The 27,207-nt window shown below is 44.3% G+C and overlaps 1 protein-coding gene and 1 long non-coding RNA gene across 2 annotated transcripts in view; both read left to right on the top strand.

Moving 5' to 3' along the window:
• Nucleotides 1-7,246: 7,246 nt before the first annotated feature.
• LOC146891570 (uncharacterized) lies at nucleotides 7,247-10,535 on the top strand. Its single transcript, XR_014997182.2, has 2 exons — nucleotides 7,247-7,754; nucleotides 8,209-10,535. It is a non-coding gene; the product is annotated as an uncharacterized LOC146891570 (long non-coding RNA).
• A 2,790-nt stretch (nucleotides 10,536-13,325) lies between these two features.
• The window catches only part of Lifr (LIF receptor subunit alpha), a 106,667-nt gene continuing 92,785 nt past the window's right edge, over nucleotides 13,326-27,207 (top strand). Inside the window, exon 1 of the mRNA XM_087896917.1 lies at nucleotides 13,326-13,434. The gene's annotated coding sequence lies outside the window, so the exon portion shown is untranslated. The remainder of the gene's footprint in view (nucleotides 13,435-27,207) is intronic.

Here is a 27,207-nt window from a genome sequence, read left to right on the forward strand (position 1 = left end):
GTGAAATTCTTGACATCATTTGAACAAGGACATCACACTCCCATTTTACCCTGGGTCCTCCTGCGTCTGTGAGGAGTTAACGTATCATTTTTATTCTTTCTCTCTGCTTTTCAACCTGTGTCAATCCAGCAGCCAGTGTGACCTGAAGGGCACTCTGTAAGGATGTGCTTGCGGCTGAACTCTGCTTTCTTTGCTTCTTGCACGCAGTTTCTCACAAAGATTTTGCTTCAGGAGTATGTGGATTGGTTAAGAAGTAACGTTTAGGCAAGGAGCGAGGACTTGGGAGTTAAGGGTGCTTATTTCTCTTGGGGAATGCCTGACTTTGGCTCCCAGCACTCACAACTCAGAGTGTCAAGGCATGATCACATTTTATTTCCATATTCTAACCCATAGTTTCCCCCCAAAATGGCCAAAGTCAGGTTCTGTAAGGCCTGAGCTCAGAAAATTCAGGGTCTCCGTTTAAAAACGAAGTGCAGCCTTAAAACATGCCATGAACGAAAGTGTAAATGTAGCATTTTACTGTGTTTATGCACAGAAAGCCCAGCTTTTCCCGTGATGGACCAAGAACGTTACTCATGATATCCATTGCGTTGGGGCTCACCTCATTTGACAGGTGGCCAAAAAATGTTCATTGACGGAACTACGTGCTAGCTGGCACTTGTGAGTTATCTGATGTAACCCTGTATATCCCCAACTAAGTGATAATCTTTTCAATAGCATTCTTTCATCATTTTCTTGGATGACTGTGTAGCAGTATCTTCTCTTGCAGAGTGCTCGGTGACTGTCAATGGTGTCGCTTAGGCTATGTTCCCACACAACAGGCCAGACAAAGCCAGGCAGTTCATCCTATGAAAGGTTGTCAGATGGGTGATCTACCTGCTTGTTAATTCCTAAATGGGAAAGAACTCGTCCACTCCCCCAAGGACTTCTTCAATCTGTTGATGGAGAAGCAACCTAGGGGAGCAAAAATGTCACAAATCAGGGAACTCACACATTTCCTAAGGAAGTGTTATACACAGACTGGAATCCAGCCTGCTCAGATTTAAGTCCCTTGCTTACTTCGCTACAGGAGGCGATGGATGGGGTTGTGGGGAGGATATTAAAGGTGAGGAGATTCTTGGGCTGTGGAGAGGAATTTCGTGCTGTCGGTTTCGTCCATCAAAGCAGGGAATGATGGAAGGTCAATGCCAGATTTATTTTGCCTTGTAAAGATTCCATTGTGTAGAACTGGGGATCAACATGCAGAATTAGAGTGGCCATATTTCATGGAGGTGGTGGTTATGATTTATTATACTACCCCATTAGTGTTCACAGGTTGCAAATCACCTCAAGGCTTCAAATTGGAATTATTTTTCTCTTTCTAAAGGACAAAAGGAAGCATTGTTTTTTTCTAAATTAAGTGGCTAGCATAGATTGCTTGATTATAGCTTGAATTGTTTATTTGCTCTCTGGTCCTGGTTTTGGTAAATATTGACTTAGACTCAATCGCAGTTCAAGATAAGAAGACCTGAAACACCGAGCCCTACTTTCCTAGATGACCTATCTAGTCTACAAGGTTAACTGAGAGTACTGCTGAAGGCTGATAGTCCTAAAGAATGTGCAAACAGTAGAAAGACTAAGAAGGGCAGTGTCAGTTCTTTGTGGAGGTCTCCCTTCCACACCCCACTAAGCAGATGGCCAGGCCGCAGGGCTATTAGCTCTGGCTGTACCACTCTTCTCTGGGGATTAAGATAGAGACCACCAGGGCCTCACCCTAGGCTGATTCAATTTGAGTTTTAAATATGTGTATTTTTTTAGGGCTATAAAGAGATTTTCTCTCTTTCTCTTTCTCCTTCTCATTCTTTCTCTTTCTCCTTCTCTCTCTCTCTCTCTCTCTCTCTCTCTCTCTCTCTCTCTCTGTCTTTCTGTCTCTCTGTCTCTCTCTGTCTCTCTCTCTCTCCCTCTCTCTCTCTTAGACATATACAACTGTGGAATTCATTATGCCATTTTCACACATGTGTACCATAGACTTTGATTATTGACCCCAATTAAGTTTCTTGTCTCATCCTTCCTGTTCACACCAGTCACTCTTTGTTCCCTAGGAGGTTCCTTTCTACTTTCACGTCGTGTGTGTGTGTGTGTGTGTGTGTGTGTGTGTGTGTGTGTGTGTTTGTGTGTGTGTGTGTTCAAGTCTAGAGTCCTCATATAAGAGGGAAAAAATATTTGTCCTTTTAGATCTGATTTATTTCACTTAGCATCAAGATCACACGTTTCATCTGGTTCCTTACAAATGACATATTTTTAGTCTTCTTTATGGCTGAATAAAATTCCATTGTAAATATAAACCGTATTTTCTTTATCATTTCATCTGTTGATGGGTACTTAGGGTGGTTGAATTTCCTGACTATTGCAAAAAGAATAGAAATAAACATAGATGTACATGTGTCCGTGCGGTATGTTGACTCTTTCGGGTATGTACCAAGGAGTGGTTGAGCCGGGCTATACAGTAGTTTTATTTTTAGCTTTGAAAAGAACCTCCAAATCGACTTCTGGTATTTTGAGTGTTTTTTCAAATGGTAAATGTCACAGATCTGGTTGCAGCCGGGGCTCAGAACCACCCACATGAGTAAGTACATTAAGTACTTCTACTTAAGTAAAGAATCTATTCCCATCCTTCCCGGTGAGCAAAGGACCACATGCAGTGTGAGAGCGATGGTTTCTTCCAACACTGGCTCAGAAGTGGGACTGTGAGCAAAGGGATCTAGGGTTGTGTGTGTGTGTGTGGGGGGGACAGATTGTGTTTTGTTTTCTTCTGTTTCTCTTTCTGCCAGAGATAGGGAAAAAGGCCTCCAGTATCTCCTTGGGCTGGTATGGGGTCATTGTTGGGACTGTCCCTTGAGCCATACAACCTGGTTAGCAGGAGTCTTGTCTTCTGCCTGCCAGATGCCAGGAGCATTCCTTCTTCAAGTCGTGACAACCAAGAAATGTGACTAGCATTGTCAGTGTCTCCTGGGCTGAAGAGTAGAAATTACCCTTGGGAAGAACTCGTGTTGTCTCAAAGGTAAAACCATTGGGGGTTAGGTTTCTGAGCAAGCAGGGCAGGGGGACTGGAGAGATGGCTCAGTGGCTAAGAGCATTAGTTGCTCTTCCAGAGGACTCAGGTTCATTTCCCAGCACCTCTATGACAGTTCACAACTGTATGTCGTTCCGGTTCCAGGGAATCTGACACCCTTCTACCAAAGCACATGAAATAAAATTAAATAAAATTTTAAAAAAGGAAACTAGGTAAGGAGGGCCATGCTGAGGAAGACATGGGGATTTGAGCCCCATCAACAAGCATGGTTCTAAAGGTAGTAAGTATCTGTAGTACAGTAGGGTGTGGCAGGAACAGTCTTAGCAAGTCAGCTAGGCCTCTGGATGGAGAGACCATACCAGGATGATGGAGACAAGGAGGAAGACAGCATCATCAGAGATACCATCAAGAGGGAAGATTTGGATCAAAGTTTGCCTAATGCTCTCCTGCCTAGGGAGGCAGAGGATTGTGAAAGGACCTGACCCCACTTTTGAGGGATCGGTCAAATGGAGAACAGGGGGTTCCAGCAATCTGGAATTGAACTGTTGAGGGTAGCTCCTGGGAACACCGTCACAGTTACGGAGTCGGACATTAAATCAACAGAGTGAGGACGGGAAAGATGGCTCAGCCGTTGAGAGCAGGCGCTGTTCTTGCAGAGGACCTGGGTTTGGTTTGCTGCACCATGCTGGGAGTCTTACAACTGTCTGTAACTCTGGCTTCAGAGGAGCCAACACCTCTCAGGGGGGCCCCTCCGCTTCCATGCACAGATATACCCACATACACACACTTTTAAAAATAAACTAAATCTTTAAATTGAGGGAAGGAAACACAGGCAAGCTCTGCTCTTCTCAAAGACAAGATCGAGGTGACAGTGTACTTAGCAGCTCCATCGCCGTAGATGCTAAGACCAGACTTTAACAGAAAGAACCTAGTCATATTTACCTAGCATTCTCTCGCTCTTCAATAGAAACGGAAAGGGAGGGTAGAGAGGATGACAGCAGCCGTTTCCAAAGCCTCTGAGATTAGTCACTATTCCACAATCTAAATCACATAATTCTTCCCTTTAAGCTTGGAAGGGGCCAGCATTGCACCTGTGTTCTTCTACATCATTTTTCTACAGACAGACGCTGGCTGTGTCTACCCAAACAAAAGACATAAGGTGTCTGGCCAAACATTAGATAGTAAATCTTCTCTAAGTGCATGGATAGCAGAGCCTCTCAAAACAATGCTGACATGCTGTCCAGAGTTTGTTCTCGTGCCTTCAACTATTACCTTTAGACAGGTTCATAAATGTTACAGCGGAAAGTGCTGCCAGATGCTATCTGGTCCATCAAACATCTACTTTAATAAGAACTATAACCTCTGAACATGGCACATAGTCCAGTCTCAACTCTTATTGTGCATGTATCTAAATGCAAAGGACTTTAAGTATTGAGTTAAGGTTAACCAAGGAAGACTCTATACGCCTCCATTTCTACCACTGAGGTATGTAACTACCACCAGCATTTTGCCAGCTTAGGAAATGTACCATGCATCCAGCATCCTCAGGTGCCTCAGTGGAAATGAACCAGTGGCCACTTGGAAAAAAACTGTTGAAATGTGTTCAGAGAACACTACACCTCTGTCTAGCTGGTGACATTCCAGGACTCCTATCAGGTTGCAAACAGGTTGCTTTTTAGATCAGTTCGGCTTTCATGTACTTTTTTCTAAGGTCATAGAAGCTGAAGGTTGGAAAAGCAAACAGAAAGGGGGAAAAAACCAGCCCGTATTTTCTTAAGCTCCGCGATAAGCAGGAAACTCAAAGAACATGTTCTTAACAATGAGGTCTCTGTAATAATACTGGATCGACACTGGCAGGAGTCCCGGCCGACATCCAGAAGGTTCTGTGGTGAGTGGCTCCCTTTCTGCCTCCCTTTCCTCATCTGTGCTCTGGGGAGGTGGGCACTGAAGCTCATATCACGACGACAATATGATGCTTCTATGTATTTTAAGAAGAAAACATTTACAAATGCATAGAATATCTCTGCGAGAGAGCATCCTCTCAAGACAGAGGCTTATCTTACATCTCGAGAGGTGGGCTGAACTCTAGCATGCGCGCCCTCATTGTCTCCTCCAATGAGATTCCAAGCTCACTGTCTCCCCCCCCCCCCCCCCCCCCCCCGCACATGCCCTGTACCTTGTATGCTTGGCCCTGCTTGTCTTCAGGCGATGCTGTCTCTGAAGTTGGCACTCAATGGGCTTCAGGGAAAGTTACTGATCTTTTCTGGGCATTGTTTCCTTAGTCTGCCAAAGGCACCGGAGGAAGTAGGTCACCTGTGGGGCCTCCTGCCAGAGCATTCAGTAGTCAAAATGAGTCAACAGCTTGTGTTTACCCACTGTCCCTCTCCTTTCAAATAAAGGTCTCCATCCTGCTAGGAGTAAGAATATATAGGCCTGTTCCCTGCTCTAGGGCCCCGCAAAAGAACAAACTGTAAGTGTGTGGGGACAGGGCAGGGGAGAGCAGAAAGAAAATTTAAAAAGCATGGATGGAAGTGGGAACTTAGGAAAGATACTGAGATCCTTGTTTGAAGAGACAGTCCTGATAGGTGCTAAGACAATTGCAGTCATAGACTTGACCTCTCCCCCCACTCCTCCCCTTTCACCCTCCCCCCACCCCGACCCTGGAGGCTCTGCAGAACTACTCCTTAGATAAAGGCATGGGCTCTACTGTCGCCGGTTGAGAGCCTAATCTGGAAACATATCACTAGATATTCCCAAGGTGGATCCAAAGAAATGAGCATTTGAATTTAAATGCTTGGATGCATGTTAAGCAATCAAAGGGAGGCAGCCCAAACAAAGAATACTGACTGTGATAAGGTGACTGCTAGTTCTTAGACTGGTTCTGGAATATTAGTTGACAGTTTGGGAAGGGAAACACTGCGTGGAGAGGACAGGGGAAGACAGAGACTTGTTGTTCACTGCAATTAAAAAGAGAATCGTGTCAATTTCATTTTCTAAGGGATGTGAACACACATGCTGACTGTTCTACAAATTGTAGTATGTATGGACCACTTTCCAACCAGTATGCTACGGGGATACACTTCGTCATTCTTAAGTCACATTTGCCCCGTGAAAGCACATGCCCCTTGATAGGGAGAGGTTGCACGTGACAATCAGAATGAAGCTATGTAGCACTGAGCATTTCAGTCCTGGATTCTGCTTTTCTCAGCAAAGTGTGCAAATGGTACCCATTTTGTGGCTTCGTTATAGGATGGGATAGATAACAGGGGTGACAGACAACATTTAGTGAGATTCCATCCCGCTCAGTGCTCAGTCAGAATGGCTGTCATCAAGAAAACAAATAAAGGTGAGGGCAGAGGAAGGTATAAGGCAGGTGAGAAATAGAAACACAATTGGAATGCTTGTATTCAGAAAGCAGAAGTTGGGATTAACTGAAGGAAGAGAGGGAACCAGCTGGCGGGGACAGGAGGGAGGGCAATGGGGAGGGGACAAGTTAGAAGTGTGAAGATGGCAAAGGAAGCCATCACTCTGTGTCCTCATTTTAAAAATTAGTTTGAAATATAAAAATAAGAATCATAAAAACAGTGACAGCAATTTTTTATAGCCTAGATACCCAGATAGTGCACTACCTGTATTATCTAGCCCAGCATCCTTGCTCTGCCCCAACACCAAGACAAATAGGGATCCCTTGATGAATAGACTGATTTTACAGACACGCCTCTATATTTGCACGTCAGGTACGCTTTCAAATCCTACATTAAACCGTGACTCACTTAACTCGTGAGAATCCTAAGAGATGTATCCTGAGGATTATCACCCCCCATTTTATAAACGACAGATCTGGGGCACAGAGAGGTCAAAGGATTTGCTGATATCACAAAGCTGCCGAGGAGTGAAGGCAGAATTCCAGGCCATGAAATGAGGACAGTCACTTTCATGTAGAATCCGCCTCTGGAAAACTGGAAATCCAGCCTGACATCCTCCAAACAATTGGCCTTCTGAGGAGGAATGTGTTGAGTGTAGACATCAGAGAGGCTGCCTGCCCCCGTCTTGTCATCCATGGCTCTGAGAGCTAGATCAGCCTTTAGCTTCTGAAAAGAGGCGGCAAACGACCAGAACCAGAAACTGCAGGAAAACTCCACAGTTTCTGGTTACTGGCTATATGGGGCTGTTCCTCTGCGGCCGCAGATAAAATGAAAAGGACTCAGCTGTGCTTGGTAATCATCGGGTATACTGAGAAAAAGAGGAACATCAGCTTCTGTCGTCCAGGGTGAAGGAAGAGGCAAGGCAAACAGGGACTACAGAGGCAGAAGGGTGCGGTTGTAAAGCTGGTCCCTTCATGGGACCTGAAGTAGAACTTGGAAGCGTCAAGAAACAACCTAGACCCAGAGGTCAGAAGGCAAATAGTGAAGAGGGGTGTGTGCCAGGCATGTGTTTAAATTGTATCTAGTCATGGGCAATGAGAAGACCTTGAGCCATGGAGTAAGATTCTCAACTTCTATCTTGAGAACAAAAATTCTGGAATAGCCTGGAAGACCAACTGGGAGGCTGCCACACTGTACAGAAGTGACCGAGTAAGAAACTACTGGGGAGCCCAGGGGAGAGATGGCAAAGGACTATACAAAATGGGCACGGAAGAGGAGATGAAGTCACAAGTGGTCAGAGGCAATATTGACTTTCTGGTGGAAGAAGGTGGAAGAGGGTAAGTGGACCCCAAGGTTGGGTTTCTGTTGGGATAACAAAGTGGAGGATGCTATCCAGCAGACAGAGTAGAGCAGCAGGACTTGGTGGGCAGAGCCCAGCTTCAGTTGGGTACCTGGGAAGATCTACAGATGCACTTTCAAGTATGAAGTTAGCTGGAGATGGGGATTTGGGCGTTATCAGTCTGAAAGGACCTCGTAAGCCCAGGGATTCAGTGATATCCACAGAAATGCAAAGAATGAGTCAGATGCGGGGCCATGGAGAGCAATCTCCACTGAACCCAGAGGAAGGAGCCAGAAGAGGTTCCCTGGAATGATCTAGTAAAGTGTTAGGGGATTTCAATCCCTTTAGCCAAAGGGATTTTTTTTTCTACATGAGGGACAGGTTAAAAGCTGATAGGACCTCTCTCTCTCTCTCTCTCTCTCTCTCTCTCTCTCTCTCTCTCTCTCTCTCAGCATGGTGGGCCAGAGAGAGCAAGCCGTAGAGAGGCAGCACAGTTGGTGTTCTTCACCCCTGGGCAGAATGGCTGGACGAAGACAGTTGGGTCAGCAGTGGTGTCTGGTTTGCTGTTTATCTGTGAGTTTGTCTTTTCCTTGTACCCCTTAATAAGTTGGTTATTAGACTTTTGTGGGTTCTTGCTTCACTTGTGAAAGAACTGTCTGGAAATCAGCACATACATATCAAGCCTGAGCCCATAAGGAGTGCGCTGACCCAGGCAATGCCCTTGTGACCATCAGAATCAGAGAGAGAGAGAGTTCGTGAGAAGCCAAAAGATCTCCCTGCATGTGGCCCCAGGTCTTCCAGACTGTGTCCTGCTTGACTGGTTCCTCATCTTAACACATTTCTAAATGCCACAAGGGCTGGGAGCAGAGTTCAGTGGTAGTGCCTCTTGCACACAGAGGGGCAGGTTCCGCATGGTTGCATCCGATCCTAGCAGACACCAAAGCACCCAGTGCATAATGCTACCCTAAACCACGTGGTGGTGGCACACGCCTTTAATCCCAGCACTTGGGAGGCAGAGGCAGGCAGATCTCAGTGAGTTCGAGGTCAGCTAGTCTACAAAGTGAGTTCCAGGACAGCCAGGACTATTGCATAAAGAAACTGTCTGGAAAAACAAAACAAAACAAAAACCTAGAATGCCACCTTGAAGGGGTTTGGTTTCCATACATGAATTGGAGAGAAGAAGAAAACAAGTCCATAAATCACTTTTGAGTTCAGTTTCTCCTGCGGGTTCCCATGCTACCTCTCACGTCAACCGATGTTTGCATCTCTCATCAACCCAGGGTTCTTTGTCACTTTATCCCATGATAGCCTGGCATATGTTCCTTCCTAAGTTCTAAAGGACTGAGCTAAAAAAAAAAAAAATCTAGGAAGGATTTCCTGAACTGAGTGTTACATTTGGGGTTACCCTTCAAACAGCCATAATCGAGACCACAGATTTGACGTTCACTGGAGACTTTCAAGAGGGGAAGGAGAGGGATGAAGGGAAAACAGAACAAAACTTTGAGGGAACTCAACAAAGAGCACAAGCCAGCGAGATGTCCAAAAGTCATCTTTGAGAAGGCGGCAAAAATTCGAGAGCTACAGACACCTAATGGGAACAGAAGATGAAAGCGTAAATTGAGGGTGATTTTCAAAGTGTCCGATGTCACAGAAATGGCACAACAGGCCCAGTGTGTGCAGGATTGTGGAACTCTCTGGAAGTTTGCTAAATAGACACCGCAGTCATGGGATACGTGCAGAATTCTTACGGCTAGAAGGAAGTAGGAAATCTTGCTCCATCAATACGATGGTGGCAACCAAGTACTTAAAACGCAGTTACAGTGACACGCTTGCTTCCATTGCTCTCTGTCCATCATGCATTTGCAAAGTGTGCTCTCCCCGAGTCTCGGCTCCTTGGGGAGGATGTCTGCCCACTCCTCCTTGTATGACCGTAGTCAAGGTAAGCTTCAAGACTCAGAAGAAACTGAGCACAAAAGGATCCCATCTTTCCTCCTCTGAAACCCACATTCTTTTTCATGTTACAAAATCAATAGCTACCCCAGAGGGACTGGATTTTACTGAAACATTCCTTCATGCTTTTGACGAATCTGTCACGAGGGTCCGACATGTACTAAGCGTTGTACCGAGAGTAAATGAACACTCTAGAGTTCTCTGGAAGCAAGAGAATGGGTTACTTCAGCAAAGTGGCAGCCTTGTGTCCCAGAAGTAAGCTCTTATGCCCCAGGAGAAGCCACATGGTACTCCAAGGTGACCAACAACCAGCAAGCATCCTGGGGTGAATGAGTTGACCATTCCAGATGAGCTGAGGAGAAGCAGCGTTGCCTGGCCAGTGTCAGGAGAAGCCTTAGACTGTGGCTATGTCCCCTATAGAGATATCCACAATAGACAATCCATTGTTGAGACTCTACTCCCAAGTAGTTCTAGCTTGTGACAAGCTGATAAATAAAGCTACCCATCACATAGTTGTAGCTAATGCATATACTCTTCATTCTTTTCACTTGAATTAAGTTCCAGTTTTACCCTCTTGGGAGTTATGACCTGGTAACTGTTATGATTGTTTATCTCTTTAAGAGACAAGCCACGCCCACTCCCTGCAGCCTCCTCCCTCTCTCTCCATCTTGACTCGCTCTTTGTCCTCTTCTCTCTCTCTCTTTCCCTTCTCTTCCTTCTTCCCCCCTCTCTCTGTCGTCTTCTCTCTCTTCCCTCTCTCTCTCACTCCTTCTCCCCCTTTTCCTTCCCCACCATAATTCAACTAATAAATATTCAGTTCTATTCTGTACGATGTGTCTGTCCATGTGCCTCCCACCCGCCATCTGCCCACACTATTTGCCGCTGGCAACTTGCACCTTCCCCTGGAACTTGCACTTTCCGGGGACTCACTGCCTGCAGGACAAGCCCGCCAACACATGGCTGGAGACCAGCCATCGGGACCCTGCAGCAAGCTGCTCGGGACCCCTAGCAAAATCATAACACTAACATCCATTCAACATGAAGTCCAATGATAGTTCTGGTCTATTCCCAGCCATCTATTGCTGAACTTGGTACCCAACTTGCCAAGCATCATTTTCTGGCTGGATTCCTTCTTCATCCCTCTAGAGGGCAGGGATGCTGTTGGACAGGGATGTCTCAGGTTATGAAAGAATGCTCCTGTTGTATGCCCTGAGATACTCGCAACTCCTCCCACCCTGTTGAAACAAAGTGTGTCCAGGTTTTTGCAATGCACCTGATGGAAAACTTTAAGACCTGGCTCTCCCACTTCTATCAAGGCAATAGTTGTGATATCTCTCCATCTAAGGCAGTGGTTCTCAATCTTACTAATGCTGTGACCCTTCAATACAGTTCCTCACATTTGGTGACCCCCCGACCATAATATTATTTCTTCGCTACTTCATAACTGTAATTTTGCTACTGTTATATATTGTAACATAGATATCTGATATGCAACCCCCAAAGGGGTCACACCCCACAGGTTGAGAACCACTGATCTAAGGAGCAATTCCACCCCGGCTGGAAGGAAGTTAGGTAGGAAAATCCTTACCTCTTGCATTGCAATCTTCTCACCCTACAAGCTATTTCTGTGTCTTTTCGATATAGAACATTAAGCTCTCCACCCCTGGCCTGCTGGTCCTGTGTTGGTAATCTCATTAGGCCTAATCCTGTTTACAGTCATTCCCCCTGGTAGAAAAAAATCTTGTCAGGACTGAAGCTCTCTCCGCGCCACCCACAGTTCTGGTTGCTCCATTGTTCCTGGGGATGTGGCCTGGCTGTGGATTAAGCTTTCACTGATAGGGTTTATCCTGTTTACAGGGTGTCTGCAGAAGGACCTCATCAAATCCTTCCATCCCTTCCTTGAATAAATGGCTCCCTTTGATCTGCGCAGGGCAAAATAGTGTTTATCAAAAGCTTGGCTTCCTCTAGCTGATGTGGGGACATCCTGTCCCAGAAAGCCTCCCCAAAATAACACTTTCTAAATTTCAGAATATCCACAGGTTCCTCTTTCTTCGTAAGCATTTTTTTTTCACACTGTCTCTTAGGGCAAGCAAAGGAAGGGCCGGGTTTTAGTTTTTGAAGCTAGAAGCCACAGGACAGGTTGCTGTCAGTGCCAAACAGGGGGACAGGGCTGATAGAATGTAAATATTTGGAACCAGAACAATGTACATGGTTTTATCCTGGCAAGGTGAAATCCCCTCGGGTATTGTCCATTTAAAATGACAGGTTATCTAACAAGGTGAGAGAGAGGCCATGGTTGTTAGTCACCCGAGTAACAGGGCGGGTGGGAGCCAACTCAGTGATGCGTGTGAGCAAGTAGGATGTTAGCGTTTAAGACATTACCTGGAAAAGAGAAGCATTTTTAATCAAGTCTTTCCCAAAGCGTGCTCCTGGGTCAATGGTAAGTCCTGGGAACTCCTCAGAAATGTGGGTCCTCAGACCTTACCCTAGGTACTGAATTGGAAACTTTGGAGTAGAGGGCCAGGGTTGTTATAGCTAATAGAGCCAATCAAGATATAGTCCCACTGTCTCCCTCATAAGGTATGCAAACAATTTGTAAATCTCTTTCTGAGAGAAAGTTTCCCCTCTGGCTATCCCAGGCTTTAGACTTCTCTTCTGTATACATGAGATTCCTGGGAGGAGTGGGTGGGCGGGAGGGTGAGTGGGGGGAGATCCCAGTTTCTTGGAGTCCATTGTTTCAGTGGTCTGATAACCAAAATGAAGGGAAGGAGTGTCTGTTTAGAATGTCTTCATTCCTGCCAGGCCAGTTACAATAAGGCACAGGAAGACAGCTGTGCTCGTCCAAGGCCCTTAGGTGATACTGATGCTCTCCCCCACCACATGCTCTCCCCCACCACAGAGAGAATGGCTCTTCAAACAGCAGCTCCGCTTCCATGGTCATCTGGCTCCCATACCCTTCAGGCTCCCATGGTCCCCAGACTCCGATAGCCCTCAATCTCCTATAGTTCTTCATAATCCCCAGACCCCATTCTGAAGAAACAGACTCGCTTGGTCTAAGGTGGACTTCGGCAATGTGTGTGGGTAACAAGGTCCCAAGACGCCTCAGAGGCAGGTGGCCAAAGAATAAGCTTGGGTGGCCCTGGCCTATCCTGCAAGTAGTAGAAATTTTCCATATGATTTCAGTGCCTTTCTGGATTGACTCCCTTGCTTGGCTGGGATTGAACAGGTATCGGAATGCAGAGATCCCTTCCGCTTGCTCTGTGAAGCAGGCTGCTAAGATTACCTATTGTGGTAGGTGATTCTTTTCGGGATTACTAGAAGGCTAGGCTGGCCCCAGCCACTCCCCTCACAATGACATCTGAAACACGTGGCTAACTCCTAACCTGGGCTGGGTGCTAGCCGGTGGCCCAAAAGGCAAAGCTCTTTATCCCAGTGGCTTGTTCCTTGAACCACAATCCAAGACTCAGCTTGGTTTTCCCAGGAGTTTTGTTTTGCATAGCTGATGCATTCCAGTCATTGCTGGGATGTGTTTCCCTTCTCCTCTTTCCCTCCAGCCTCTGGACTGTGGCATATATACAGCCTGCTCCTGTAACTTACTCTAGTCCTCGGCCTCTCCCCAGATCTGCTGTCCTGCAGGATCCTAGCACTTTGCTGCCCAGGACCAGACTAGCTGAGCCGGCCAGCAACTCCAGATCCCAGAACTCAGCCTTGCAGATATGACCTTCTAGGTATGCTATGCTGGTCTTTGCTTCTCTACCTTTGGGCTGCTATCTACACTCGCATACCAGTTCGGAGCATCTCAGAGCTTTGATGGTGGGTCTTCATTCTTTGTCCTGAACTGTATTCTTTGAGGGGTAAGTGTTGATAGGCAGTCCCTTTCTCCAATCATTCCTTGTCCCCCAGAGATTATCACCGTAGCCACAACTCTGGGATAGAGACTCTTGACAGTAATACGAGGTAGGGGGCTGGTTCTATACACAGTTTTACAGTCTGCGCCGTGCACAGAGAGCTCAAGAGGAAGCAAATGGAAATGACAGCTTAGCGTGCATTCTGCTCACAAGGGTGAGTGAGTGACACTGGGCTGTGGACACCTGGAAGGAGAGGACACTGTTTTGTTTCGGTGTGTTTTCCTCTGACAAATATTTATACAACTGTAAGTGATGATGTCAGGTTTATCAGTCGGTACCGAGGTCCTGCATCTTGCCGTCATGCTACTGTTTGTGCAGAAGTGTAAATTTTGATGGGAAACAGCTAAGCCATTTGTGATTAATAGACCACTTAGGGCAGTTTCAGCCTTTAAAAAGGAAAGAGAAAGCGTAAGAAAGAGCCGTGTGTCCTCGTCTGCCCTTCTACCCCACCTCTGCGTTCTTGAACTCTTCACGGCTTGCATATGACAATGTTCAGTGACATTGTGACAGTGTGATACAGTCACTGCAGCTGATAAGTCAACATTGGGTAGGGTTATTGGAGCTAATGGTCACAGTACATGTTAGCATTCATCTGTGATGTACCTGCTGCGGGTTTGGATATATGTATGATGGCAGGCGTGCACCATTACTTAATCTCATGGAATAATTCGTACCCTAAAGACCACTGTGTTCCACTTAGTCTTTGCTTCCTTCTTCTCACCTTTCCAGGCCCAGGCAACCACTGTTTTGTACTGTCTCCTTTGTTTTGAGAAAGGTACACTTTCTGTTTTTCAAAAAAGGAGCATCTAGGTCGGGCGGTGGTGGCGCACGCCATTAATCCCAGCACTCGGGAGGCAGAGGCAGGCGGATTTTTGTGAGTTCAAGGCTAGCCTACAAGAACTAGTTCCAGGACAGGCTCCAAAGCCACAGAGAAACAAACAAACAAAAAAAAAAAGGAGCATCTACCAGCCCAGTTCTCGGGAATGCTTCTGCCCAGAGGGCCTCACTTTTAAAGATTTGCCCAAAGGCATATAGCAGATAGCCAAGGCTTTTATTCCCAATCCAACCCAATTCAGGATCTTCCCAAAGATCAATCCAGCGTAGCCAAGGTCTCTTACTCCCCATTGTCAAGTACAACCTTTTCTTGCTGAACATTGCTGCCCAAGTATAACAAAAACATCAGCTCAGTAACACAATAACCATAGTTCTGAAATTTGGAGGTCCAAGATCAGGACACTGGACAGGTTCAGTGTCTGAGGGACCTGTTTCCAGCTTCATAGAAAGCCATCTTCTCTCTCTGTCAAAACTCATAGAAAGGGGAGAGGGGGTGCTCTCTGGAGTTTCTTCTATGATGGAGCTGATCCTCTTTGTGAGGGCTCCCTGCTTCTCAAACATTTCACCCGCAAAGGTCGCACCCTTTAGCATCATCACATTTTGGCAGTGAGGACTCGAACCTGTGATTCCGGGAGGCAACAGTCGTCTTATGCACCCCTTCCGTGGGCTCGTCCTTCTGGACCACGCTTCTTCTCTAACCCTCTTCTAGATGACTTCCTTCAAGGCTGAATCTTAGCCACATCTCTGTGCAGCCCAGCCTAGCACTCGCTAGGCACACACAAATTGTACGGTTGGAAACTAATTGCTAAGTTCTATTTCACTGCAATGGTTTGAGTCTAAATAGTTCATACAGCACGCAGCTGCTCTACTGGACAATTCAAGCTTAAGATTTTTACCTCTGCCACATGATAGAGTTCACACACTTTCCCCCAACCTTCATATTTGATCTCCTCCTCCTCCCTCAAATCTTCCCTATTTAGAAAGTACGTGATTGCTCCAAAATCTGCTATAAAAGCAGCTCCCATGTTTTGTTTCTATATCAAATGAGCACATAGACCACTGTTTTCACACATGGTAATGTGTCTTATAAGAGTTCTTTAATATGTGAGGCCTAAGGTACTCTCCTACACCTGTCTTGTGGTTTCTTCTCTTGAACGTTTCTATTTGAAATGCTATAGCATTAGGAAACAGTAGAGTTATGTAACTGTACTTTTGGTAATAAATATAAGGCTGAGGTAATGGGCCATAGCATTTCATTTTAGATGGCTGAGGCACCACATTGACATATAGGAAGGATAGAAGAGAAGGGAAAAAGCTGTAACAGCAAATGAGATTCAGGATTTGAACCCATGATTTGGCATGGGGTGGAGCGAAAGAACTATGGCTTGTAACTCAGACAGCTGGGGTGGTTCTAAACACACCCACCCTTGGCCAACTGATGTAGGTCACGGTACTTAACCACTCGGGGACTCAGGTTCACTCTTTATAAAATGCAAAGTTCTGACCATATGCGTATATTTATTCCGTTTTGAAACTCTCCTGAGGTCAAAGGTAGTCTTAAAAATAACGAGTTAAACAAAACTAGCTAAAACAAACTTTGGCCGCGCAGAATGGCTCACAGAATCCCACCCACGCTCGCCACCCCTTTGGCCTGCCTAGCAGTGTTTGTGAGGAACACAGCAACTTTCCCGAGACTGAGACCAACACAATATTTTAAGAAGCAGTAACATCCAGTTTAGGGTGAGTCATGGCTCCTGACTCTGGTGGCTGCCCTGACCACAGACACTGGGGAAGAGTGTATAGGGTGCCCTGGAAACATCTGCACAAACCTTTTATTTCCAAAGCTTTGAACAGAAATAAACACCGTTGGTAAGCCAGGCTCTCCATCCCACAGAGCAAATGAGAAGTTAAAGCATACCTCGAGGCCACAGCCTGAGTCCACAGCGCAGGCGGCCTGGCTCTGGCCGGCGTGCCCATGTGAGCTGTCAGCTCTCTGTCTTATTCAAGGAGTAGGAAACCTGTGCACAGAAGAAGTGTGAGCCAGGCGCCTGTGCACAGAAGTGTGAGCCGGGCAGAAGGAGACAGCGTGCTGCAGCTGCTACTGTGCCTCTGACTGCTGCTTAGACTTTTTTTTTTTTTTTTATCTGAATGATTCACTAAGAGCAGCTAAATGTGACAGCCAAATGTGAAAAAGCTCATTCCCAACTTTGGGGGGTCTGAGCATCTGTCTGTCACTGATTGCTTACTCAAGGCTTCATCTTTCTCTCTCCAAGACGTGCTCCTCCTGCCCCTGCGTGAAATAACAGCAGTGTTATTACGAAGACAAACTGAAATCACAACAGGTTCCCCACCCACTCCACATGTACAGAGGTGGGGTTGGGGGAGGGGGTGCTGTAATCCTTCAGAGGCCCCGAAGGTTAAACATTTATTTCCATCTTCCATCACCTGTTGAGTACTGTATGCCTTTCTACACAAACAGGAATTATCTGAGCATTTGTTCAGCACCGCATCCCTATTTCCTCATAGGGCCTGGCACATAGGATGCAACCTAAACCTCTGAGTGACAGACGTTGGCCATTTACAGTCACTGGGTTTGGCTGCTTCAACAAATAAGTTTCCTCCCCACGGCCAACTTTCGTCTTCTGTAAAAAGGTGACATCCAGTTGTTCACACAGTGACACATGGGTCTCTAGAGCACAAGGGAAGTCTGTTCTATTTATTTCTTTAAGTTCTTGTATCATACAACATAATGGGTTTCGTCACGGCATTTTCCCATAGGTCTGTTCTTATTCACCTCTCCTCCGCCATGGTCCTTCCCTGTTCTCCTGACTCGACTCCGTTGTGCTGGTCTCCTTCCTCCCATCCTAAAGCCTCCTTGCCACTTTCATGTTTACTAATCACGCGTGTAACAGCAGTTCGTATTTAGAATGCATGAAGAATTTGCAAAGCTAAACAACAAAACAAGTCAATAAGATGGGTTAATAAACTAAATAGACAGCTGTCAAAAGCAGGAGCCCAAATGGCTGAAAATACTTGGAAAGTGTTCACTAAGCCTAAGTCATTAGGGAAATGCAAATAGAAATTCTAGGTAGAATAGCTATCACCATGAAAAAAAAATCAACAAATGCTTGTGTGGATGTAGAAAAAGAAGAACCCTTATTCACTGCTGGGGGGAATGTGATGCTGTAGATAATATTGAAATCAATATGGACGTTCTTCAACAAAAGTCCTTAAAAAAAATCGAAACTGTCATAAGGCCCACCTGTACCATTCCTGGTTACATACCCAAAGGAGCCTAAATCCTGTCATAAACACACTGGGTATCTGTGTTTATTGCTGAACTATTCACAACAACACACAAAAATGGAACCAGCCAATGTATCCATCAATAGATGCATGAATAAAGAAAACATGGTACAGATGCACAACGGAATTCTATACAGCCACAAAGAAAAGTAAAATCTCCACAGATGCAGGAAAATAGATGCAATTGGAAGCCATTAGGTTAGGCAAAATAATTAAGACTCAGAAAGACAAATATTGCATGTTTTCTGTGCAGAACCTAGATTGAAATGTTTGTTTATGCATGCATGTGTAGATGAGTGTGTGTGCATGTGTGTGTATCCGTGTGCTTAGATTATGAAACAAGAAAGGGGATCTTGAAAGGGAAGAAGAGATCTTATGGGTGAGGTACGAGAAAGGGTAATGAGATACATGTGGTATTTCAAGCTGTTTTCTCTTCCCCCTCATTCCTGCTAGCTTCTCATACTTCCCCTCTTGCCTGTGTGATCCTTTTCACTCTCTGGTCAGTCTTCCCCAAACTTCCACAGTTCCTAAGTCCTCCACAAGATCTGGCTCCATGCACCACAGTCAAAGGATGAAATCTGTTCTCACATGTACATAATTCATAAGTAGAAAATGAATGTCTGAAGCCCATCCTTGTATCCTGAGTGCAGGAAGGAAGAAAAGAATCACCGGAAGTCTTTCAGACTAATTCTAGATCCTGTATGTACAAAATCACCTCTGACAAATTAATGGATGAATTGTGTCACCAAAAATTACCAGTATCTGAGAAATCATTAGTATGAGCGCTACCTTCTGGGCTTGTGCGAATATAATGAGGTAAATATAAAAAGGGCCGGTTAAAGAATTCCTAAACAGGAAAAGTGATAGTCTCTCTGCTCTTACCATGACAGTTAAACTTCATTGTTGACTTCATTTTGAATCACCTAAGACACAGTCTTCTGGGCATATCTCAGAAGGTGTTTCCAGAGAAGTTTAGCAGAAAGGAGGAATCCTGGACCAAGATGGTGCTGCCTCAGCTGCAGTCCTGGACAGGTGATGGGGTGGGGGAGGGGGGAGATGGGAGAAGGGCAGAGGGAGGGGAGCGGGGAGGAGAGGGGAGGGGAAAGGAATAGAGAAGAGAAGAGAAGAGAAGAGAAGAGAAGAGAAGAGAAGAGAAGAGAAGAGAAGAGAAGAGAAGAGAAGAGAAGAGAAGAGAAGAGAAGAGAAGAGAGAAAGGCAGAGCAGGGTAACGGAGCACCTGCGTTCATCTCTTTCTCCGCTTCCTGATTGCAGATATGATGTGGTCTAGAGCTCCTGCTGCCACGCCTGACCATGCTCTCAAACCACGAAGCAAAACAAAGTCTCCTTTCCTTAAACTGCTAGGGTGGGAGGTTTCGGCACAGCACCGAGAAAGGCACAAAAAGACCTGTTCTCAAAACTCAGCCCTTCCGGGGTTCCAAGCTGATCTCAGAGATTTGACAAGGAACTTTCCCCTCTCTCTGCAGACTCCCTTAGAAAAGGATGGGTCTGCCTCCCTCCTAAAAAGGCTGCAGAAGAAAGAGAAGCCCTCTGTCTCTGACTCTCCCAACCGCTCCTGCATTGTCTCTCTGCTTCTGACCCTTGGATATGTCAACTCTAGCTAGTAAATTAAATTTTATAGTGCTGTGACTCTCCTTCAGCATTTGTCATATACTATTCTTTAATGGAATAAGGTTGTGAAATCTTATCCTTAACCCTGGCCTCACTTTTTAAAAAATTTAATAACACCATATTTGAATTTTATAGCATTTTCAGGAACAGACTTTTTTGGGCCTTTGGAAATTGAATAATTTGTCATTTACTTGAGAACTGACTATTGTAAAATTGAATTATCTTTAACATGCAGAATTGCTTTAACCCCTTTAATTATGTTTTAGAGTTAAGGGAAGTCACTATATCCGTAGTTCTTTGAAATACAATGTTTTGCCTTGCTGTTTCTTGTTTAAACATGACCTAACAAGATTAAAAGCTAACCTCTAAAAGAAAAAAGTGAGAGAAAAAGTTAACAGTTCATTTAGCATTCCAAAGAACACAATTTCAAAATTGAGATCAAGTTCAGGGGTCCCTCAATGATAACATCCTATCCTGTGGATAGACCATAAAAATGCATTAGAAATGATAGTTTGATGGCTTCGGAAGCAAATAAAAACTCAGAACATTTTTCAGTGCTTTTTTTTGTTTGTTTGTTTGTTGGTTGGTTGGTTGATTGGTTGGTTGGTTCTGGTTTTGGTTTTTTTGAGACAAGGTTTCTCTATGTACCCCTGGCCCTCTGGAACTCACTCTGTAGACCAGGGTGTCCTCGAACTCAGAGATCCACCTTCACTTGCCTCAGAAGTGCTGGGATCAAAGGTGTGTGCCACTACTGCCTGACTCTTGCAGTGCTTTTGAAAGCAATGCTTTCTCGTTCTAAAGGAAAGTTGTTGCGTTCCTCGTGGCAGATCTCAGGGTGTCTCTTGTTCTGTTGGGAGTGACTCCTGAGCATTGAGAGGACAAGATCCAGACAACAAGATGGCTCAGCAAGTAAAGGCATTGCCTGACAATTCTGAGGAGCAGAATTTGATGCTCAGGCCCTGCAAGGTGAAAGAAAAGAACCAACTCCCGAACATTGCCCTCCGACTCCCACACATGCACCAAGGCATGACCCCTCACAACAAACACACACAATACAAAACACAATAAGTTTTAGAGGACAAGAGCCAAAAACTGCCTCATTAAAACCATCTTGAAGGCTCTAAAGTCACATTAGATCCCCTGTTAGAGTTTGTTTCTTACTTTTTTTTTTAATCTGAGAAAATTTGATATCTTAATCAAAGCTCTAACCAGATGTAGAAAACACAATGAAAAAAGTAAAGGAGAGAAATGAGCTTGAGTTGGAAGTGAAAAATGAATTTTCTTTCTCGGACACATTGACTTTTATGGGGCTTTTTAATAGTGAGGTAGGTAACCACTCCCGGGAATACACCCAAGGAAATCTAGGTCAGAATGTTAGAGATAGCCACACAGCTATGTTCCCCGTGGTTCTGTCAAGAGTGGACACGTTAGCCCAGATGAAAATGTGTGGTATATGTGTACAACTCAGCTGGGAAGAAGGATATATTTGCCATCTACAGGAAAATGGACGGAACTGGTGACCCTGTTAGGTGAAATAGGTCACGTTCAGAAAGACACATCCCACATTTTCTCTCATTCGCACACTCTAGATTTTATGTAAACACATAGGATTGCATGCACATGTGACATGGAAATAGGATTGAGACCAAGGCTAGGCAGGGGACCAGTGAGGCAGTGACTGCAAACGGGAGGACACAGGATGACTGTGGTCAAAACGTGTACACCCGGATGAAACTGTCTTTCTGAAAGCCGTATCTACGTACATTGATAAATGTCAAGTTCCAGAAGAATGCTTAAACCATGGAGACTGATGGTACAGTCTCATGTCACTCCAAGAGAAGAGTTTTCTCCATGTTAAGTTTGTATCTTTTAAGGTCCTTCCCTTTCTTAATCTGTTTTCTGTTTCCTTTTGCTGGGAGCAGGAACCCAGTCAGAAGGCACTGCTCAACTGGGAACCTTGAAAATTTGCATTTAAGAGAATGGATTCTTGCCCTTCAGCCTAGAACTTTGTTCTTGGGTGACTTTGGATTAGTGTCTTATTCCTCAGAACCTACTCATTCGTGCCCAGATTCTGACATCAGATAAACACTGTCAGTGTATGTGTGTGTTCATGCGGGTGTGTGTGGAAGTCAGAGGCTGACGTTTAGTGGCTGTCTTTCTGGATCACGCTCTACGTTGATTTCTGTTTTCAGATAGGGTTTCTCGTAAAGCCTGGAGGTCATCAATTCACCAATGGCCAGGGATCTGCCTGTCTCTGACCCCATCTCCAATGCTGGGGTTACAAACACCTGCCTGAAAGCACCTGGTTTTTTACACATGGATACTGGGAAATCCAACTTTCCTTGTGCTGCCTAGCAAGCGAAACATCAGCTGAGTCGTCTTCTGAGCTCGTGCCTTTACAACTCTCAATAGCTGGGGTTAACATCTTTTCCTTAGGCCTTTTCCCCCATCCTTATCCAGGCCAGGGCCTCCTACGTGCACCTAAGTTCCCTTTGATTAACTCTTACTCAGGTTACAATGCTACTTACTCCATCAGACTTTGGAGGCTTCAATACCTTTGATGCATTGATACTGGGCTCCACTAGGGGACCTGAAGTGTAGGATTTTTCTGATTACGTTCCCAGAGTCTGGTCCCTGGATGGTCCTAGAACTCACTAAATGTTTGACGTTCTCTCATCAGGATGTAATATTCAACCTTATATACGGGTGCAGACCAACAGAGATGGTGTGCACACAGTGCTCAGAAATGACTCGGTCCGTGCTGGCTGTTGTCAATCAATAGTACAGATGTTTACGTGATGAATTGGTTCCCTTTCCATACTGTCTACTGGGAGTGTTTCTAAATAAGACCGTTAAAGGAAGATGAATGCACTGCCTTTTGCACCAAATTCTTCTAAACTATTTGCATTCTGGTGAAGGAAGAGATGAAACAATGTACCCAGTCTAAAATTGGAGCCAGCCCAGGGAATGGCTTTGATGTAATGGGCCCAGTGTAATTGCATGTTTGCAGGAGCCTGGAGCCTGGCCCTTCTCCAGAAGCAAGCATCCATAACCTAGCCATCAGGAAGATGTTACCACTTTGGAGAGGTTTTGCTTCTCTATTTTCAAGAGAAACAAGGGTTGTGCCTATAGGAACCTGCATGTTAGCACTTGGAAAATGATTATGAAAAGTTTAATGTAAAGTGCAATTTGCAAAAAATAATTATAGAAGCCACTTGAAAGTCTTGTTTAAATTTTCTACCTGAGTAATCAGAGGCAAGTAGCCTACAGCTAGGATTCTAGGGTAGAGTTTTCATCATGGGAGCCAGGTAATGCTGATCTTGCTATAACAAACTGTATTTTCTCTCATTAACTTGTTTTGTAGGAGTGGAATGGAGCGTAGGGCTTTGAGCATGCTGCTAAACACTTTATCCCTATGCTATATATATAGCCCTCTTTTTCTTTTCCTTTTTCTTTTTCTTTTCCTTTTTCTTTTTCTTTTGGAACAGGAATTTGTAATTTGCCTAGACTGGTCTTTAACTTCTTTGTTTGTTTGCTTGCTTGCTTGTTTTTGAGATAAGGTTCCTCTCTGTGGCCCTTGGCTGTCCAGGAACTCACTGTGTAGACGAGGTTGGCCTTAAATTCAGAGATTCACCTGCCACTACCTTCTGAGTGCCTGAATTAAAGGCGTGTGCCACCATGCTTGGCTAGACTTAGCCTTAAACTTTCAATACTCCCATTTTATCTTCCTGGGTAGCTGGGATTATAGGCCTGTGCTATTGGGCCCTGCAAAATATTGTAAATCAAGGCAATTTTTTTCTCAACCGAACATTCTCTTTTTTGTTTGTTATATTTGTTTATTTGTTTGTTTGTTTTTTGAGAATGGGTTATTCTGTGTAGCCCTGGCTATCCTGGAACTTCCTCTACAGACCAGGCTGGCCTCAAATTCACAGAGATCTGCTTGTCTCTGTCATCTGAGTACTGAGATTAAAGGCATCGCCACCGCTACCTGGCTTAATAGTCTCTGAACTTATAATAAACTTTACTGAAAATTTAACCAAGATAGGATAGATAGTAAAAATTTCAGTATTGCTAGAACTTTCATAAGTCAAAGGAATGAAGTTATAATGTTGGTGTGTCCTGTGTCAGCACCGATGTCCTGAAATAGAAATTTTGAATTTCATTTTTTAAAACTTGCCCAATATTGCATAAGAAGTAGGTAATAATGGGGCGTTTAAGAAATAAAAAGATGTGAATACCTTTTGCCTCTCCCAAACGATTATTCTTTACTCTGATAGTGGACAACCTTGGCTTTTCTCTGAGTGTCCTTGATTGAGCCTCCCGCAGCAGACTTGGTGGATGGGATAGGTACGTGTTTGGATACAAGCAGCAGAAGATGCAGACAGCCATGGCTTCAGCAAACAGGACTTGTTTTTGACATGGTACGGAAAAGGGAGAGATGCTTGTAAGCACTGTTATAGAGCATGCTGAAATCTATCCTTCAACTGTACCTTCCACGGTGTTCACTCTTCCAGTACGCTTCCAGATATTTGCTCCAGATGATCCTGCCTCATTTTGACAGGAAATCAAAGACTTAAATCAGAGTGCAATGAGGCACTTATTTATATAAGTCATGGTGGCTGAGGATGTGAATATTTCGTGGTTAGTGAGAAAACAGGAGGTGTATTGGATGAACAACGAACAATGATGTTATATTTGACTTGGTGCTTGGTGCTACCGTAATTCCCTGGTTGCAGATGGAGGTCCAGAAGAGGACTCACTGAACTGGGTTAAATCAGATTCTACCTTGGTAAGGAGTGAATGAACAAGAGAATTGGTAGGCCCTTTCAGGATACTTCAAAACCACAGTGCATCAGCTAGCAAGAGCTCTCATGGCCAATATGCTGCTATGTTGAATGAGGTAGACAGTCATTCTAAGGTCAGCTAGACACAGGAAGAGGAGAGTGGACCATCAATCTAGAGAATCACTATTCTCTGTGTGACCATGTCCCCATTCTTTGGATGACCCAGGCCATCCCAATGTCTAGGTTGGCACAAAACCTTTCTGCCAAGTTGGAAGAAGATCTGAAAATCCCTACCCAATTTTTAGAAGTCACCACAAAATTTCTTCTTCTGCTCCTAATGGGAAGCACATGAAGATCAGTGCATGTTGGGAGCCCTTATGTACTGAAATTATGATTCTTTCAAGCAAAGGCTATGATAAAAAACAACCTCCAAACATGACCCTGGCAAAAGTCAGTAGCCTTGCTTATTCTGGCCATGCCCCTGATGTGAGCCAGGGCTCTGGGAAAGTTTATTTTTTAATTGCAACCTCCTTCACCCTTTCTCTCTCTGATACTCATGGTCTCTTACATAACATGTAGTACAGTTACCAGACCGAAATTTTCCTTCTTGAGATAATTAAATAGAGCAATTTGCACTTGGCTTCCTCCTTCAGAGGATCTGGTTAAATCAGCATGTGGAATAGTTTTTCTAAGATATATAACTTAAAATTCTCCTTGAGCTTTGAATCTGACCAGTGTGTTCACTTTTCTGCACCAACAATAAAAAAAAAATACGTAACTGTAACTTTTCCTTTGAAATCCAGTATTTATGAGACGTTGCTAAAGTTTTGTTGTTGTTGTTGTTGTTGTTGTCAGGTTTTATATGGCTTTTGTTTGTTTGTTGAGACACAGTCCAACATAGAACAGGTCAAATTCTAGCTGATTACGTAGCTGAGAGTGATCTTGAGCCCCGGATCTTCTTGCCTCTACCACCAGAGTTCTGCGATTATAGACATGCACCATCATGTCTGTCCTTGGAAAAAAAAAAATGTTTCTTTTAAAGGTACATGCCTCTTCTTTTGAAATAAATATCATTATTTACATTTGAGATTTGTAACATGGTGTTATATGATTTATGTATATGTTAAGATGGTTGCTTCAATGAAACAAATTTACTGTATTTATCATCTCGCATTGTTATTTTTACCTAATAGATGGTAGCAGCTCAAATCTACTTATTTAACAAAATCCGTAATATGGTTCGCTATCTACAATTCTCATTATATGATTTATTAGCAGCAGTTCTCATGGTATGCATTAGCTCTTGATGCTTGTTCGTCCTTCACCGGCTCCACTGTTTCCTGTGACCTGTGTGTCCCCCCCCCCCCGTTCCTCCCGCTCTGTCCCTCACCCCACGTCTAGTTCATATGCTGTCGTCTGTGTATGCATGCGGCCTTCACGCCTCAGATTCCATGGATAAGGGAGAATTTGTGAGGTTGTCTTTCTGCTTTGATATGCTTTATTTAGCATAAGGTCACCCAGGTCCACTCATGTCATAGTAAATGATATATTCTCCTCTTTAAAGGCTGAATAATATTTATACATGTCACAAAATTTTTATATCTGTCTGTGGACACTTCAACTGTTCCTGTGTCCTGGCTAGTATGAACACTGCTGTGATGAACACCGGGATGCAGCTCTCTCCACAGGATGATGACTCTACACACTTCAGAAGAGGCATTGCTGAGCCATATCAGTCCCGTTGTTTGACTTCTTTAGGACTCGTTTGCTGGTTTCCATGGTGACTGTACCAATGAGCGTCCCTACCCACTATACATGAGGTCTTCCTTTGCTTCCCATCTTTAACAACAGTTGACCCTAGCCTTCCTATCCAGTGTAAAGCAGTGTCTCAGAGCAGTTCGAATCTGCATTTTACTGATAAATATGATGCTGATGCTGACCACTTTTATATCTCCTTTGTAGAACTGTCTGCTCAGGTCCTTTCCCTATCTTTTAATTAGTTTTCTTGCTGCATTTGTATTGGAAGTGTTCCTTATAAATGTTGAATATTAACTCTGTCTTGGAAATGCAATGTGTGAATATTTCCTAGTCCATATGTTGTCTCTTCACTGCGTTAACTCTTTTTTTTAACCCTCTATGAGCTTTTTAATTCAATGCAATCTGGTTTATTTAGCTTTGTGTTTTCAGAATGAACTGTCAGTGTGGACCTTTTTTTTCCTCTTAAATACTTTAATAAGTCGTCGTGAGAACTGATTCACTTCCCAAAACTCTTGTATGGAACTTATAGTTAACTGTTAACGTTCACATCCAGAGTCTACTAGAAACAGTCCATTCTCCACTGCTCATGAAAAAATTTAATGTACATTGTGTCAGATCAAAATATGCTTAAAATTGTGCCCTTACAGACTACAAAATTTACCCACTGCAAGTTATGCCTTCAGTACAATAGCAGTTTGATGTATTAAAGTGTTAATTGACATGTTAATTCAATGGTAACCACCAGCTCCAAGTAAAGAGAATTAAAAGATGAAGTGTCTTGTGTCAGTGAATTCTTGTTCCATTAAGAAGGAACAGATACATAAACAAACACAGGTGATCCTGAGTGCACAGTGGGGTTATGTCCTCATAAGCCTGCATTAAGTTGAAAACCTACGTAACTCTCCAGCATTGGGCACTGGCCACATAGCATAATGCCCAACCACTGTTGCTGACCTTGGTGGTCCACTGGGACTTGGGAATCGTGGTTCATTGCCACTGGTCTGCCTTGTGATAGCACCGTGCTAATCTCTTCCAGGAAAAAAGTCAAAATTCAAAAGGCTTGTCACATCATCATAAAGTAAAAAATATATATATATTAGCAAAGCGATCATAAGTTTGGGATTGTCTGTGGGATGAAACCGTACTCTGTCAGGGACCATGACAAAAGGACCAGAGAGCGAGAGAATAGATAATGCCCGATAGAAAAATTTTTCTGTATTAAAGGGAGCCTCAGAGCAGATGAGGAGGACATTCAGGGGACACTCAGCAGAGGGCTCAGGGA

The sequence above is a fragment of the Myodes glareolus genome, chromosome 15 (genome assembly GCF_982192425.1).
Source record: "Myodes glareolus chromosome 15, mMyoGla1.1, whole genome shotgun sequence".
NCBI lineage: Eukaryota > Metazoa > Chordata > Mammalia > Rodentia > Cricetidae > Myodes > Myodes glareolus.